General features: G+C 44.9%; 1 protein-coding gene across 2 annotated transcripts in view; it reads left to right on the top strand.

Annotated features, from left to right (window-relative positions):
- CLDN16 (claudin 16) overlaps positions 1-16427 on the top strand; it is a 233238-nt gene that overhangs the window by 29636 nt on the left and 187175 nt on the right. The window lies entirely within an intron of this gene.

Raw genomic sequence — 16427 nt, 5'->3', positions numbered from 1 at the left:
ACAGGCAGCTCAGGGAAGGGGTTTAGCATACAATAGGAAAATCGGTTTTCAATGACAAGGATAGAAGCACATAACAGGTATATTACTAGGCAACGGGATTGCTCACAATGGGAACAACGGTTTGGGTTTGATAGGACAGATGCAAATAGGAATTAGTTTGGTAATGCACACAATATACAGACAAATTCGGTTTTTAGTTACAAGGAGAATGATTCTTTTGAGGCAACACTTTAATGACTATAACAATTAAATAAAAACACCAGGAACAAGATGATTGATTTCGAATTGCAACAATCTTGAATGGGGGAATTAATCGATTTACTTAATAGAAATACTAAGGATTTACAAAGACAACTGAGAGGTCTTTCAAAGGAGATATGCTAACATACACAGGCAAACAAGAGATTCTTCTATGGGGAGATGACTAAATTACACTGGCAATTTGGGGTTTTCAATAGGGAAATATTAAATGCACTACTACAAAAACAAAGGGCTTATAAGATTTAGGGCTGGGGTTATATGCTACTTACAAAGCAAGCCTTGGTTTAGGATTCAGGAAAGTCAACTGGATCTTAGGACACTCTGGAAAGAAAGGACAAGGGTCTGGTCACTGCACTCTCAAAGATGGTAAGGTTCAGCAGCTTTCTCTCCGTCCTCCTTTTCTTTCTTCCCAGTATTTGTGTGTCTGTACAGTCCTCCTTATATGGCAGAAATGACATCACTAATTTTACAATCTAGGGGGAGTAGCCTGTAATTATCCCTGCCGCTCGGATAGGACAGTTACCGGCCCTCTCTGCGCCCCATGTCGGGATTGGTTCAGGAGAGGAGAGCATCATCTGTTTCTTCCATTTGTCATTCTCCTTTTGTTCCCCTTACAACTTTTTTGGCAAAAACGAGTTATGTATCATAACTTCATAATTGTACTAGCCACTGCCATATGAAACATGTTTTTGGTTTTCGTTAATCATGGGGAATTAGATAAGCTGACCGCCAAATTCGTACGATGTAGCATGGCCATGTGGCACATTTTTGTCATTTTCATAATATGTACAACAGTTATGAATATGTAAATCATCAAGCATATTCCTAATTTCAGTTTCCACCTTTTCATCAAATTGCATAATTGTCACATGTTCAGATCAGCCAGAAACCTAATCTAACTGGCCATTTCAGCCCTAAAAGTCCTGGGTAATTGCAATTTATATCCCCAAAACAAAATTAATCCTCATTCTGATTGCTGCGCAAAATGGCTAAAAATGAAATAGTCTTTTAACTTAAATGATGAGTGTTTCTGTCAGCAAATGGGGCGGCAGATTCATCCCCCACAGCCATCTGCTCCCCTGGGCTCAGCCCGTGACCAGAGATTTTTATGAGTCCCTTTGAAATTAGCAGTTTGCTCTTTGAAGTGGGTGCAACAAGACAAGAACTCACACCTTCTTGCCAGGCTTCAGACACATTTGCCTTCTTTGAAATCTCTGGGCTCCTGCCATCATGTCTGCAGAATATGGAATTTTGACGCCCTCAGCAACATGACATTTTTTGCAGGATTGTTAGAGGATAGGTGTGAGTGGGGCTGGAAGTGGGGGTTTGTCATTATGAAGTTCCTGCCTCAGCCATAACTTTTTTCCTGAAGTAAGTGTCTCTTCAAAAGTGACTGGAGTTTTATGGGTTGAAACATAATATACATTTTCTTTGGTCACCCCTCCACATCATGTTTCCTTGACATTTTCTGTGTGAGCAGTGCTATCTTTTCCCCTTGCATCTTTTTAAAACCATTTCTTATTTCAACACATGTGCCGGCCGTTTTTGCTTTTTATATTCAGGATTCTTTTGATTTCTCCTTGTGGGAGAATTTCCATTTGTTGTTTGTCCATAGATGATGATGGGTAGGCCCCTTTCCACATGGTTCTTTAATTTGACATGAACAAAAAGAAAAAGCCAGGCCGTTTTTGTTAGCAGTGTTTATAGGGCTGTTGTTCATGTGAAAGGGAAAGCAAAAGCCGTTTTTTGGATGTAGTGTTGTAATGCTTGCCCCACATGTGAAATAAAAGTAAATATAACCTCTTGCCACTCATGTGAAATAAAAGTAAAGCAGGGCCGCTTTTGGTTACAGTGTATAACTTCTTGCCATTCATGTGAAATAAAGCAGAGCATGGCCGCTTTTGTTTGTAGTGTAGAAATTCTTGCCACTCATGTAAAATAAAAGTAAAGCAAAGCCGTTTTTGGTTGTAGTGTTTAAATGCTGCTGTTCAGTTCAAAGGGACTTCTGTTTGGGGCCTTTAAATTCACCCCACAATACATTGAAAGTTAGACTTGTGTTTATTAGGGATTTGCATTAACGAAGGGCAGCATAATATAAATAAGGGATGACTAAAGTTGTCCCAGTGGTGTTTCCAATGGACCAGTTTCTTCTCTGCGTTTAGTTTGCCTGGCTAAGCCCACGTCTATCTGTAAAGTGAATTCTCTGGCCAAGGGTTGACCCCTGGCACCTACGCAGGAGTTGACAAAAGTAAAGTCACTTATAGACGAGGACGAACTGCCCCACAGTTCAACGTCTTCTGGTTTTCCAACTTTAATTGGTTGCCCTGCTTTCCGTGTTTTCTTTTCTGATTTTCTTGCTTTCCTTGGTCTTCTGGCCACAAGCATCAGGCCAGTGACTTTGCCAGAGGTGGATTAGTCAAAAAGTGGAGATTGTTTCTGTGTGCAATTTGAGGTGCCTCCCCAAATGCTTCTGCAAGCTCAGGACATGTGTTCCGTGTGTGTGTAGTGCATACCAATGTGCGCTAGACATGCTGGGACACCATGTAGTCCTCTAACGATAACAAAAGAAATGCATCTGTGACAGTCTGTAGCACATTAAAACAAGAAATAATAAATACTCTAATAACAGTAGGCCAGTGTTGTAAAATATCACAGGGGAAATAAGACCATAAAGAATAAACCAGTTACATAAATACTGAATACATTCAATGTGCAGGTTTTAAAGGACTGTCCACATCACACGGTGTTCAAAATCCAACAGATCATCAAATCAACCTCACACAGCACTATCCCCCCTGAACCCTAACACTCACACTGCCCCTCTGACCAAATTATCTCTTCTATCGCCCCCAGGCCTCTTAACAACTATTACTTCCAGCAAACCTACTTCCTACTCTGACAATATCATCCCAGCCTCCATCATAAAACAATTCATGGGCCCAGCGCTCAATGCACTCCTCAGCATCAGTAATGCCTTCTTTGAAGAAGGATTATTCCCAGACTCCCACAAGACTGGCCTCATATGATCTCTTTTGAAAAAAAACAACCGTAGACCCAATTACTGACCCATTACAAACCTCCTGTTTATTGGGAACATTTTGGAAAAAGTAGTCACCGCACAACTACTCACTAGAATAGAGCAACTTCACCTCCTCAAAGACTATTAGTCGCAGTTTCGCCACAAGAGTAGCATTGAGACAGTCATCATCCAGTTGGTAGATGATGCCATCCAAATCATGGATAAGGGGGACTCATGCCCTGTCATCCGGATTGACCTCTCAGTTGACTTCGACACCATCTACCACTGCATCCTTCTGTGAGGAATTCAACCATCCACGTGGTAGGTGTGTGCTTGCCTGGGCTTTTTTAAACATTTTAAATGAAATTGATGGTAGATCAACCTCTGGAAAATGTGTGGGGCTAATCTGCACACATTTTCCTATGCTCATCGCACGACATACACATAGACCTGTGTATTCTGGGTGGACACAGCCTACAGGCCCCGATCACCCCTGTCATATTTAGTTGGAATATGACAGCCAAGAGTACATTAGGGTATCTCGGAAGGGAGAAGGCAAAACCTTCCTCCTGCCATAGCCAGCCTAATTAATTAACAAAGGCTCCATGGATCTGCCCTGTCCTTTGTTAGCTGCTGTTGGCAGCTTCACATACTAATCGGAGTTAATTCAAGCAGGCCATGGAGGCCTGGTTGCAGGACTAACAAATGACAGGAAAACCCCAGCAACCTTTGATGTGCACTGTGTCAACCTGAAGCCAGCTCCCGCCTCTCAGTCCCAAGGGAAGTAGCCTGTCATGTCTGGGACTATGTATTTACAGTAGTCATCCCCGCAGGGGGACCGCATTCAGAAGGTACGAGTATGTGGTTTGGCAGAAACCAAATGTCTGGTCCTGCCACAGCTTCAATGGAGACCTGCCACTTTAATCAGGAACCACAGAGAGCTCAATTAACCAGAGAGTCCCTTTCTTCCATAACAGACAGGAAGATGGGTGGGACTTATTATTACATGTTTTCACCCCTTTACCGAACTTGTCATGTGGTTGGCTAAAATGACCAGGCAGTAAGACTCAATGGAAATTAGACCACGGGGCAGCAATAGCAAAATAAAAGTGAGATATCACTTTTAAAAGATGGCGGCCGATCGAATTTATGATTAGTTATCCCTGTAATCAAATGAAACATTGATACTTTCATGCGGATGATACCGAAAGCAATCATGAGAATGAGATGAAATAGCTACATTTATATACAACTCTTCAAGTTCCCTTTGGAAAGGAGACAGATACTATGCTCGGATAAGACTCAGATTATTAGATACATATAGGTAGAAGCAGCAAAACTACTGCCCTAAGATGGCCACCACCTTTGTCCTTCCTTTTTTGCGTTATTAAGAACCTCTCATGCGGGCAGTCAGGCCCAGCACGTAGTAACTTATAATGCTGCCGGGCGCACTGTGTCATGCATAGCGTCCTTGCACTGCAAGCGTGATCTAGCAACAGAGTGAAGGTAAATGAATGTCCACATTAATCTTGTTTTGGGCCAACATGCATAAGGTTGGTAAGAAACATACGAACATGAGATCCTAGCATACAAGCTAGTGTCTACCATGAGGCAAACGCCAAAGGACGTATGCCCATTCCTGCTAAGTACATTGTGATGTCACTACTGACAGAAAGGTTTTTTTATATAAAAAAGATTATAAATAAGAAACAATTGAAATGGTAAAGGAGTTTGGAACCCTTACTGCAATATGCATAAATTTATTCAAGATGAAATAATATTGGGTATATTAAAACGTGCGATTTAAACCGAATCTCCGTTTTATAATCCCACAGAATATCCTTGGATATGCAATTTAAAGTAGTTGTTTTTTGTTTTATAGTTTGTTGAAAGAAATTGAGATTCAGCGGATTAGCTGTCATTGTCTGAAAGAACTCCATCATCCTGAAGAAGGCCCATCAAAAGGTTATGTTAGAACGTTTTGGATAAATGTATCTTATTACAGGGGCCGAAACACTACTTGTCGACCTGCAATTAGACTAGAACTTATTCGTTGACTAGTCCATCTCCTATAATGGTCAATACATTTCCCTTACCACAACGTACCACACCATTATACTGCAGAATATTTATAAACCCACGAGGAGGATCGTAAAAGATGAAGACATCATATCATGTTTTTCTGCCAAATGTATAAGGCTTGATACGTGTGGTAGATAGTGATCGTGAAATGAAGGTCAATTAGGACATACATGTGGGGGGAATCCCGCTGCAAGACCCCACTCAATCCAAAACCCCTTGCAACCCACTACCCAATCGCATTAAATTATTTATTACCCCAAACCCACCCCACACATATATAGAGAAAAAGTAAAATAAAGGTAAAGATCAATTGTGCAGAAGGTCATTGTGGGTAATACCTTTTTTTGCCTTCTGTGTTTGTTGAATTGATGTTAACAATGTTTATTAAATTCATCAATTAATGTTTCATGTTTTGTACTGTAAGAGAAAATATTTTTATTAAAGAATACATTAAAATATATTTCTTTTTACAAATTCTGCTCTCGTACAAGTGATGATGATTTGTGAAAGCTTCAGCATGGAGAAAGTAACACAAAATTATTTCAGTGTAAAAAGGAGAGTTAGCCTGTTTTCCCTGCATATATGATATCATCATCTGAGTTGCAATATTCTGCTCTGCTTTGAGTCCCTTTAAGTCTGTGTCATTTATGAAGGAAGCTTCACATAGGGTATTTCATAGTCCAGTGACCTCATTGGCAAACATTTGCCTCCACCACAAATGCGTGCATTGAGTTTTTTACCATGCAGTGGGCACACATTGCTATTACAGAAAGGGGGCATAATGCCCCTTTTGTAATACTGAATACATGCCCTCTCGCCCTCACCTCCTGCGCCAGGTTCCTCAGGCTCCACATCAACAAACACCTCCCCTTCAAGACACACATAGCTAAGAATGCTCAGACAGTTTGGTACCAGCTTTCCCTCCTGCAGAAGGTCAAGCCCTTCCTCCCTCCAGACAACTTTAGATCCACCAGTTAAAGCACTGGTCCTATCCAACCTGGATGGGGGCAATGCCTTCCTCGAAGGCCTCTGACCATCCTCCCTTGTGCCCCTGAGAAGTGTCCTACATGCGTCTGCATGCCTCATAAAGGGTCTACGCAGATACAACCACATCAACCCAGTCCTCATTGACCCTCACTGGATCCCACTGCATACACACTCACCTTCAAGTCTTGCAGCATCATATATAAGGCAGTCACCCTCAAGTCACCCAGCTAGCTCACAGAGAAACTCAGCATCTCGGGTGGACAGTGCACCACCAGAAGCCAGGACACGTGCAGACTTGAAATCTGCCGCCGTAAAAAGGAAAGAACCAGAAAACAAGCCTTTCCTGCCTATGCCGCAAGAGTATGGACCCTCCTCCCTGTCAGCATCAGACTCGCCCCCCACAATTCAGAAAAGAACTCAAGACGCACCTCTTGAAGGAGTCTCTACTCCTCAACACAGAGGCCATCACGTCGCCCTTCGTGCCACCTGCCTCGCTTGACGCTGCCTGCCCCTTCGTCCCCACCACCCGGTACAGCTGAACCCCTCCTCTGTGCTCCTCTGTATCCTACCCCCCGATGTATATCTTTTCTGTTGTTACCTCTGAAAAGTGCTCTGTTGCTTCTCGAAGCTGGGTCCACACTCAATAAACACCAAACAATGATAATGCCCATCTCCTTTGCCGGGCATGGATTATTGATGGGTCATGCTCTCATTTTAATAGAGGCATGCTCCATGCAAATCCTGGGCCAGGAGCACAGCTCAGGGGCAATGCAGAGCAACACGGGTTCTAATCCAAGTCCCTTGCTTAGAGACTGGCCTCGGGTATTAAACTTTTTATAGAAGATTAATTAATTAAAATCATGCAAAAGCATGCACATTGGTAATCTGGTCCTGCGTGTACATACGGCATGTGCTGCACTCGGAAGGTGGCAGACATGCACACTGCACCCTCAAGGGAACATATAGGCAGACCCTCCAGTTTATAGCGATTTTGTGATCCCGAAAAATGCTACGAAAAATGGCTGTTTTTAAAAAAAAAAGTGCAAAAACTGCAATTTTTGCAAAAACACCCAAAAAATGGCAGTATTTGCATAAATAATTTAAAAAAAATATTCAAGGGGCCAGTTTCTCCAATTTTATTTTTACTCAAGAAATGAAATGCGCAAGCACACATCACTTGCACAAAAAAAGAGCAGTACAATCCACAAAGGACATCTGAATAGACGCTTCTTATATGTGCCCATTCAGATGTCTTTTTCACCCCTTCACGCAAATCAGAGGGCGTTTCTGCGTCTTTAAAAGCGCATCCCAAATTGACAAACAAGATGCGCTTTTAAATGTGCAGAAATTGTAGGCAACCATATGCATCCACTTTGAATAGGTGCACGAGGGTTGCCACTGCTTTACAGGGTCTTTACTGACCTTACTGACTCATGCAATAGTTTTTTAAAAAATTAAGTGTGACAGCTGCTGTCTCACTTGCATTTATGTTCCCCAAATGAGATAGAAATGTATTTTTTTGGGTTGCATTTTACAGTGGCAGGACCCTCAAGGGCCAATCATGGTGAAATGCATAGGAAGCCTGTAGGCCATTTTCGGGAGAGCGCTGCCAACACAAACGTATTTAAGGCTGCTGGCCAGCACCTCATTTGCGCTGCAGTTCAGCCCTGTGGAAATGCGCAGGTCACTAGAATAAGGTGGCCTGCTCATTCCCAAAATTGGGCTATCTAAAAACTGCACATCCTTTGCTCTATTTTAAAATTGCCACAATATGTGAGAGAAAGGAGAGAGAGAGGCTGAGTGATGGGTGAGCTGTGGAGTGGTAGGCAATAAAGTAAAGGGGGAGCAGTGGGTCAAAGGGGGAAGCGGTGGGCAAGAGAGCAGAGTGGGTGCAGTGGGGCGGTGGGCCAGAAAGAAGAGCGAGAGAGCAGAGGTACAGAAAGTGGAAAGAGCGTGGGCTCAGGGCTAGTAGTGGGCCCAAAGCAGAACAGGGTGTGCCGGAAAGAGGCAGTGAGCTGCAGATTGGGAGAAAGGATGAGGGAAGAGTGCGATAGAATGGGAGAAAGGATGAAAGATGCAGAAGTAGCACGCAAGAATGAAGGACTGTATTCTGCGGGAGGAATTGGTGAGCATAAGGTGTGGGGTTGGGAGTATGTTTTCGAGTTTGGCAGGGACCAGAGAGTGCAAATTGTGACTTGACAGTGTGACAGAGCATGAGAGTAAGTGTATGACTGAGTGTGAGGTTCGAAAATACAAGTTGTGATGGGGAATTGGTGAGAGGTGTGAGGTGTGTTGGGTGAGAGAGGTGTGTGGGTGTTTGCAGGATTGGAGAACATAGGGGAATATTTTCAGCATTATAACTGAGAATGAATAATAACGTTTATAATATTAAATAGCCATGCACATTAAACCAAAAAACGTAGCCAAAACAAACAATGTTCTGCCAAGCCAGAGACATCTAGGACACTTCTTATTAAACTGGTACAAAGGATACATATAATGATACCCCGGCTCTCTTGTAGCCTTGCACACAGCCTCTTTCCTGCAATGTACCAATCTTGCACCCTACAGTCAATAAAAATGTTGCTGCAAAAATGGCGCCATAAATAAAGGCTTGTGCTGAAAAATGTGCCATTTCATGCCGAAAAATCCTGAGGGGTCTAGGGTCTGTATAGGGGGAAGGTATGAGGGATCATGGGACCCTGTGGGGATCACCCCCATGAGGTGTGCTGTTAGAAACACACCCCCTGTGCAGGAGCGCAGTCGCTCTTCTAAATGGTGTTTGGTGAACCTGCGCTAAACCGCGACAAGCCGCTTCCAAACACTTTGTGTGTTCCCAGGCTATATTTTTTTAATAATGGGGCACACAGTCCTACCGTAACTGGTGCAGAATGTGTTTACTGCACGAGGCGCAATAAGGGCTTGGTAAATCTAGTCCCATGTATATGAACCCAAAGCTATAAACCACTAATGCCAGCACCAAAGCCAATAAGCGTGGGCGCTGCTGCCCAATTGCCCTCAGTCCGTAGATGTGCGCCCTGGCTGCTTGCTGTACACTGTGTAGTGGTTATACCTCTGGCCGCTCTATGCTTCTGGCTGAGGCACCTGTTAAGGGCTCCAGGGAGCCTGGGCCATGATCAGACACACCACTCAATATGTGCACACAGAGCTGGGTGAGAGTGAAAGTAACTGGCCACCGGCGGCTGTCTGTCTTCTTCTTGCTGATAGATTGTATCCATACTCAGTGATTATTGGATACCGAGGCTTGAGCCTCATTACTCCATGTTCTCGGGTTGAGTATGTATCTTCTCGGGTTGAGTATGCATCTTCTCGGGTTGAGTATGTATATTCTTGGGTTGAGTATGTATCTTCACGGGTTGAGTATGCATATTCTCGGGTTGAGTATGTATCTTCTCGAGTTGAGTATGCACCTTCTCAGGTAGAGTATGTATCTTCTCGGGTTGAGTATGTATTTTCTCGGGTTGAGTATGTATCTTCTCAGGTTGAGTATCCATCTTTTTCTCGAGTTGAGTATGCATCTTCTCAGAGTGAGTATGCATCTTCTCGGGTTGAGCATGCATCTTCTCAGGTTGAGTATGTATCTTCTCGAGTTGAGTATGTATCTTCTTGGGTTGAGTATGTATTTTCTTGGGTTGAGTATGCATCTTCTTCTCGAGTTGAGTATGCATCTTCTCGGGTTGAGTATGTATCTTCTCAGGGTGACTATGTATTTTCTCGGGTTGAGTATGCATCTTCTCGGGATGAGTATGCATCTTCTCAGGTTGAGTATGCATCTTCTCGGGTTGAGTAGGCATCTTCTTGGGTTGAGTATGCATCTTCTCGGGTTGAGTATGCATCTTCTCAGGTTGAGTATGTATTTTCTTGGGTTGAGTATGTATCTTCTCAGGTTGAGTATGCATCTTCTCAGGTTGAGTATGCATCTTCTTCTCTAGTTGAGTATGCATCTTCTCAGGGTGATTATGTATGTTCTCGGGTTGAGTATTTATCTTCTCAGGTTGAGTATGTATTTTCTCGGGTTGAGTATGTATCTTCTCAGGGTGAGTATGTATTTTCTCGGGTTGAGTATGCATCTTCTCGGGTTGAGTATGCATCTTCTCAGGTTGAGTATGTATCTTCTTGAGTTGAGTATGCACCTTCTCAGGTTGACTATGTATCTTCTTCTCGAGTTGAGTATGCATCTTCTCAGGTTGAGTATGTATTTTCTTGGGTTGAGTATGTATCTTCTCAGGTTGAGTATGCATCTTCTTCTCGAGTTGAGTATGCATCTTCTCAGGGTGATTATGTATGTTCTCGGGTTGAGTATTTATCTTCTCGGGTTGAGTATGCATCTTCTCAGGGTGAGTATGTATTTTCTCGGGTTGAGTATGTATCTTCTCAGGGTGAGTATGTATTTTCTCGGGTTGAGTATGCATCTTCTCGGGTTGAGTATGCATCTTCTCAGGTTGAGTATGTATCTTCTTGAGTTGAGTATGCACCTTCTCAGGTTGAGTATGTATTTTCTTGGGTTGAGTATGTATTTTCTTGGGTTGAGTATGTATCTTCTCAGTTTGAGTATGCATCTTCTTCTCGAGTTGAGTATGCATCTTCTCAGGGTGAGTATGTAGGTTCTCGGGTTGAGTATGCATCTTCTCGGGTTGAGTATGCATTTTCTCAGGTTGAGTATTTATTTTCTCGGGTTGAGTGTGTAGTCATGGGTTAGGATTCTTTGTGGTCTGCTTGGACTTGTCACAGTAGGGTGCTGGTTTCACAGGGTCTTTGCTGTGATGGGCCACTCACCCCTTTTATTGAGGCAACACACGTGGTCACAGCCGTCTTAGTTAGAGACGTGTTGTGATCACTCACCCTGCAACACCTGACTACATGGTAGAGTGCAGTAGTCGCAGCACGCATTATAGACTTGGAGCGGCCTTCACTCAGCATTTTAGGGGCTTTGCAACTTCAGACTATACCAAAGCCCCCCACCCCCGCCCAGGATAGTAGTAATTAGACTAGCACACCATCACAGAGCCACTCCACACCCTAGACACTGACTCGTGGTTCACTGCCTGCCGCTGCACCGCCTGCTAGAAGACCCCTAGTGCACGCTAGGGCAAAGAGGCGGAAGAGACCCCTCTGATTAGCGGGTGGACGCGCCCGAGTGTGACCAGCCTCTTTGCTCACCTTGCCATCCCCCCATCAAAGGCACCCCTGGCCGTGCCTGCTCCAAGTGCGGAATTAACGGCCCTTTTAGTTAATGAGGGCCTGTCTTCTCACGTCCAGGGGCCTGGCGTGAATTCTAAGTGCTCCCAGAGGCCGCCCCGGGCATTAATGCCTGATGGAATGGCTTTTCTGGCAGCTGCTAATAGACCGTGAGGCTCGCTGGCCGGAGCCGAGCAGTTAATGACCCGTGGCCTTGCGGGACAATGCTTCAGATGGCGGCTCGTCACGTGTGGTGGCAAAAGCAGGGACCCGGCTGCGAGGGCTGCTGGGCCCAGCCGGGGTGGATGCCAGGCTCGGACCGGCCTATAGGGCAATTCCCACAGGGCTGGCCTAGCATTCGTGAGTGGCCCAGAGTGAGGCGTTACTGCACTGCAGAGCCTATAGTTTTGACCAATGACACTGGCCAGTTGTGCTTTAAAATATACTACTTGCAACACATGTGAGCTTCTATACATATCATTGTAGTTAGCACTCAGATTGCCATGAAAAGTAAGGAATTGCCATTGTGGGCCGTTTTTGATTGGTGCCCGAGTCATTTTGATGACCGAATCGCACCCTGCATGCGAGGGCCTCACCTCTCGCCTCCATGGTGCCAGGCATCGAGATGTGCAGCCAATCAGAACCTGCCCTCTCTACCTCAGTAGCGAGAGCTACAGGTGGGGACCTGTTGAAAGCTGAGGCTACCATTGGCGCCTTCAGGACAGGCACCCTGCCTATGAATCGACCCACTCCTGGCGCATTAGTGATCATATGGAGCGTGAAGAGGTGTGGTGGGGGGCGGGGGGGTTGGGATTTCTCGGACTGGCCACTCTTCTGAGGAGCAGAAGGAGGAAAGCTAGTGTTGGGAGTGACGAGACACAATAAATAAAAGGCTGTCAGCCACGAGACATATTTTTTTCTCATGTAGCGCTTCATGCCGAAGTCTGGCCACTTCTAAAAGCAGTTAAAGCAGGTTTCCACGTCATGCAATTTGACAGTGCTCAATATATCTGAAGGCTGAGCCAGTGCTAGCAACAGAAGTGCAGGCTGGCCCCATGTCCGAGCCAAGTACTTCACTGTCGAACTAACAAGCTGGCTTTGTGGGTAAAATTCTCCTTCCCCTTCTGCAATGGCCTGGCAGGTGAAGACCGATGGTCTGGAGGGTTGCCCAGAGCAATTCCAAAGGTTAAGATTTATTCTAAACCTTCCAGCCGTCACCCCTTTTGTCTTGCTATTGTCACCAGAGTAGAGGCTGCCAGGAAAGTTACGGAGACTAAGTAAAGTATCAGCCAGGAAAGTTACGGAGACTAAGTAAAGTATCAGCCAGGCAAGTTATGGAGACTAAGTAAAGTATCAGCCAGGAAAAATACGGAGGCTAAGTAAAGTATCAGCCAGGAAAAATACGGAGGCTAAGTAAAGTATCGGCCAGGAAAAATACGGAGACTAAGTAAAGTATCAGCCAGGAAAAATATGGAGACTAAGTAAAGTATCAGCCATGAAAAATACAGAGACTAAGTAAAGTATCAGCCAGGAAAGTTACGGAGACTAAGTAAAGTATCAGCCAGGAAAAAAATGGAGACTAAGTAAAGTATCAGCCAGGAAAAATATGGAGACTAAGTAAAGTATCAGCCAGGAAAGTTACGGAGACTAAGTAAAGTATCAGCCTGGAAAGTTACGGAGACTAAGTAAAGTATCAGCCAGGAAAAATATGGAGACTAAGTAAAGTATCAGCCAGGAAAGTTATGGAGACTAAGTAAAGTATCAGCCAGGAAAAATACGGAGGCTAAGTAAAGTATCAGCCAGGAAAAATACGGAGGCTAAGTAAAGTATCAGCCAGGAAAAATACGGAAACTAAGTAAAGTATCAGCCAGGAAAAATATGGAGACTAAGTAAAGTATCAGCCAGGAAAAATACAGAGACTAAGTAAAGTATCAGCCAGGAAAAATATGGAGACTAAGTAAAGTATCAGCCAGGAAAAATACAGAGACTAAGTAAAGTATCAGCCAGGAAAAATACAGAGACTAAGTAAAGTATCAGCCAGGAAAAATATGGAGACTAAGTAAAGTATCAGCCAGGAAAAATACGGAGACTAAGTAAAGTATCAGCCAGGAAAAATACAGAGACTAAGTAAAGTATCATCCAGGAAAAATACAGAGACTAAGTAAAGTATCAGCCAGGAAAAATACAGAGACTAAGTAAAGTATCAGCCAGGAAAGGTATCATTCTGCTCTACGGGCAGTGAATGTCCCAGTATTTCTCTTCATATGCCACTTTCAATGGATCTGTGGGAGGGGTCCCCATTACAGAAAATTTGCACCGGTGCAAGTGCACTGTTGCACTGTATTGACACTAGTGCAAAAATCATTGGGGTCATATCAGAACAATTTTGCACCATGACAATGGCAGTTTGGCATGGTATTGGCACTAGGGCAAAATGTGCCCTGTGATGTTATGTCTTCCCAGACCCTGAGGACCGCTCAGGGCTGGGGCCTTCACTCAAGGACCACACGCACACGGGCCGGTGCAAGACAAACACGTCTTTATTGCACGCCAGTGTAGAGACAACTGAACTTCCCTTTCCCCTTTACCCTCTCCCTAACCCAACGTCACTTCCCTCTGTCCTGGCCCAAACGTGGGCCTTCCCCTCACAACAATGAGGGAGGGCTACACACCCTTATCACCACATGACATGCCCTTGCACAAAAACCTATTCTTTGAATGCATTTTGCACCAAGGCAAAGATTGCTCTGGTATTAATACTAAGCAAAATTGCACTTGTCTGTGTGCAAAGGTTTTCTAATATGTCCCCCAACCTTGACCTTCGTTCTTGTTACAAGTCCTGTCCAATACTCACACACGCCCTGATACGTTTTTCATATCTCCTGGGCTGTAGGAATTGATTTTCTTAAGCCATCCCCACCCAGCTCCCCTAACTGAGCAATTCTAGATCATTCTAGATTCTGCAGAGAAGACCTGCTTGAACTAGTTCAGGGTTAACTCTTCTCGCAGACATTTGGACATTTCCAGAAAGGTTTGAGTTTCACCTAGGGGTCCATACTGAGAATGCTGCACAGGATGGCAGGCAGTTGCCAAGCCCAAAGAACCCTATGAAATGGCCAATGCCCTAATGGGTCCTGGCAGGACCCCACTGGGCAGTGGGACATTTAGTTTAAGCTCTTCTTTTGCAAGTGGCTTGGGCTGCTGCGAGGGGTAGAGAAGCAATTGGGTGCCGTGCAGAGCATAGATGTGCTTTGGAGGTTACATTGGCTGATACGTTGCCCAAAAATGATCTTCAAACATTTGTGGATCACTTTTTGGGGATATCGCTGAGGACTACGTCAGAGTTCCTAGTCTTGAGCTCTTCTCGTTCCTAGCGATGCTCCTTTTGACCCCAATACCGCCTTGCACAAGGCCCCGCACGTGTTGCTTCTTCATTGAAAGGGGTAGTGAAGTGTTCTTTGGTGAGTCTGTCTGCATGCAGGCTGTTTTCGGGTTCTGTTGGGGAACACGGAATGGAGGCGTTTGGGGGGAATGCAGGGTTTGGGGTGGCCGTGGAGACGGAACCCAAGCATGTGTAGTCGCTTGGCGTGGGTCCTTCTCATTACTAAACGTATTCAGTCCCGCCGGCCTCCAGATGTGTCTACAGGCGTCTGCACTCACTCACACGTTCCATGGTAGAACACCATACACCCTTTTCAGGGCTCACTTAGGCATACATGAATGCACTGACGTGTAAATTGACCAGAAACCTGTGCACCAGTGACCCGCAGCACACACCCCTGTCGTGACTCATGTGGGTAAATGTTTTCCTCGTGGGTGTGCTTAGAATAATGTCCCAGGGACATTAGACTCTTTGTGCTCGTGGATCGACCAAGTCCCAAAGAAATGACGGGAAAGGTCTTTCCTCGAAATGCTCAGCGCCCATGAGTCTTAGCTCAAGCAAGCCCGGCTTCCGAGCATGGCATGTGCGTGCAGGTCAATGCGCCTACCCTCCCCGACTGGGAAGTGAGAGGCCCTAGGCACGGCTTCTCCCAGCGGGCTCGCCAAAGGCATGCTGGGAAAAGCCATGCCAGGCTGGTGCCTCTGTAAGGCAACAGTTCCTGGACAAAGTAGGTCACGCGTCTACCTGACCTGTCATGTGACTCATTCTGTCCCAGTCCTTCTGACCTTCTCAATGAATCAATGAATCAGTCTGGTGGGGAATCTCTCAATGTATCTACAGGCCAGCAGTCGGCAACCTGTAGTTTTCCATATATCTGGATTACGACTGTTATCATCTCACTGATTTTACTGTCTTGGGCCAATGGGAGTTTTAGGCCAAATCATTTGGAGCGCCAAAGGCATCAGACCCACGCTATAGACCGATACCCACGCTATAGCCCGATATCCACGCTATAGCCCGATATCCACGCTATAGCCTGATACCCACGCTATAGACCGATATGCTTCTCAAACAGATGCTGTGACACCATTACACCCTCAAAGAGAGAGCATCAAGACTGCCATTGAGTATGGGGAAAAAACAATATCCCATAACACTAGGAGGTGTCTCAGCATTGATTTGATTATATCTGTGATGACAATGTTGACCAGTCTGTCATGCTTGGTTTGAGGCTGTAGGCCTGTGTTGTATTGTCTTGAGGTGGTTTTGTTCCTTTCTGAGGGACTGGGCCTAATCTGTAGCCAGGGACACATTCTATTCCCCCTCATATCCCCCTTTGCTGTGGAGTCCCCCAGGGCTCTGCTCTGTCCCCATGCTGTTTAATGTTTATCTTTGGCCTCTGGTGCAGCTTATCCATGACCAGTTTTTACTCCTATGAGGATGATACACAGATCTTGGTTCGCTTGTGTCAAGATGTGGGTATTATCCAGCACAACC

This window comes from Ambystoma mexicanum, chromosome 10 (genome assembly GCF_040938575.1).
Source record: "Ambystoma mexicanum isolate Mex_15411 chromosome 10, UKY_AmexF1_1, whole genome shotgun sequence".
Taxonomy (NCBI): domain Eukaryota; kingdom Metazoa; phylum Chordata; class Amphibia; order Caudata; family Ambystomatidae; genus Ambystoma; species Ambystoma mexicanum.
This window is presented reverse-complemented; position numbering and strand designations above follow the sequence as displayed.